The sequence below is a fragment of the Diaphorina citri genome, unplaced genomic scaffold (genome assembly GCF_000475195.1).
Source record: "Diaphorina citri unplaced genomic scaffold, Diaci psyllid genome assembly version 1.1 scaffold1449, whole genome shotgun sequence".
NCBI classification, from domain to species: Eukaryota; Metazoa; Arthropoda; class Insecta; order Hemiptera; family Psyllidae; genus Diaphorina; species Diaphorina citri.
The window spans coordinates 31515-33409 of record NW_007378875.1 but is presented as its reverse complement, the minus strand read 5'-3'; positions in this window follow the sequence as shown (position 1 = coordinate 33409).

Sequence of the window (1895 nt, the reverse complement as noted above, 5' to 3'; positions counted from 1 at the left end):
CATTACATCAAGTATTTAGAAAAATCCCACCAGAAAAAAAAAAAATAATAATTATTGTTACAATCCTACATACAGTTCATAAAAAAACTTTCAATACTCTAAAATAGCCTACATCCTACAAGAGAAAGGAGAGTATACACAGTAGGCAATTACCTACATGGATAAGTGTGGATTAAACCCTGTTCAACCACATTCCCTTAAGTTGAGTGTTTTTTTTTTTTTTTTTTGTGGCGCTGAAATAAATATCTTTAGGTAGGTACCTACCTACCTCCAGTAGTAAGCTACTACTGTGTATTACCTATTGCGGTCAAATACTATGACCTGTTGTGGTCAAATTTTCAAAATATACTTACTAAATCTAACTAACGACAAAAGTCCATATTTCAGCTCGAATTGAACCCACGCCCTCCTGATCACCAAGCAAGCTTAACCACCCACTACAGCACTGAGGTAACTTTGACTATAGGTAATTTCATAATTATCTTGATGGATGGATGGATGCCTCGGTAACTCTGTGAAGGTTCACATATTGATAGAGAGAGGGAAAATAACTTATAAGTCTAATTTATTTTCCCTCTCTCTACAATTTCATAGCTTCGACACTGGGGCGTTGCAGCAATGAAAGAAAGTAGGTAATACCTAGGAGTCAAAAGCTCACCAGCATGATTCACAGAACAAACAACTATCTAACTATAATTACCCCCAGCTCTAATAGCTTCCGAGGAAAAATAAAACCCACAATCACATGTCCCGTTTGAAGGGCACAAATCTGTTCGTGTTAAGTGACACGAATGTAGGGGTTCTAGAAACTAGAATAGGTACATAGCTAGAATAGTCAGTTACATAGCTAGAAGAGGTACATATTTTTATGTGGATAAGTAGGTACAATGGTACATACATAGAATACCTATAACCTAAAGGTGCGTTTTCACCAACGCGACCGTTCAAAATGAGTCACCCCGACCCCCTCCCCCAACACCCTCTCTCATCTTGTCACAAAATGAGTCAGGTAGATTGATACCTATGTAGGTACCTATTCGATTTTTCTCTGGAGAAAGGTGTGGTAGGAATTGCCAATATTGCAACGATGAGTAAAGCGAAGATAAGAAGATATCTCGCGCCAAATAAACAACAGTGTGCCGATAACGGATGATGTGACGATCCGGTAGCGATGCGAAACGACAAGACCAGGAAATGTAACTGACCAACCTCAGTGGTGCAGTTGTTAATGCGTTGGACTTTGCATCTGGAGGTTGGTGGTTCGAGTCCAAGTCAAATCATAAAAGTTATCTAGGTGTAATAATCGGGGAACGATATTTTGTGACAAGCATTTGAATATGCTTAACACAATTAAAAATTCCTTCCTCCTTCCTTAACAGGAAATGTAACTGAATAACTGCTGAGGTCTTAAGAGAGGAGGACGAGGAGGACAGGATAGGCCGTTCCGAGAACGACCCTTATCTATCTGTCTATCTGTTTAGGTACAGGGATTTCCAACTTCCATGTACATATATGTGGGCGTGTGGGCCACATAGGTGCACAGGTTAGGAGGCCCGTATCCACAGTTTCGGAGTCCACTCCATATAGTAAAAGAGCAAAAATGAAGCCCCATGAGGTCCATCTAAAAAGCTTCGAGGGCCACAAACATGGGCTGGCGGCTCACACGTGGTCCTTGGGCCGCTAGTTGGAAATCTCTGGTTTATTATAAAGTTCCCCCCCAGGCGAAAATCGCATTCGCGACCTAGCGCTCCTCCATCTTAACAAGACATGGTAGACCTGGGTTTAGTTTTATTACCACTATATTTATAAAACAGTTATGATATCTATGATTATGACTCCTTTGATAACGTTGGCTTGGCGCTTTAGTTACCTCCTGATGGTGTTTACCCCAGTAA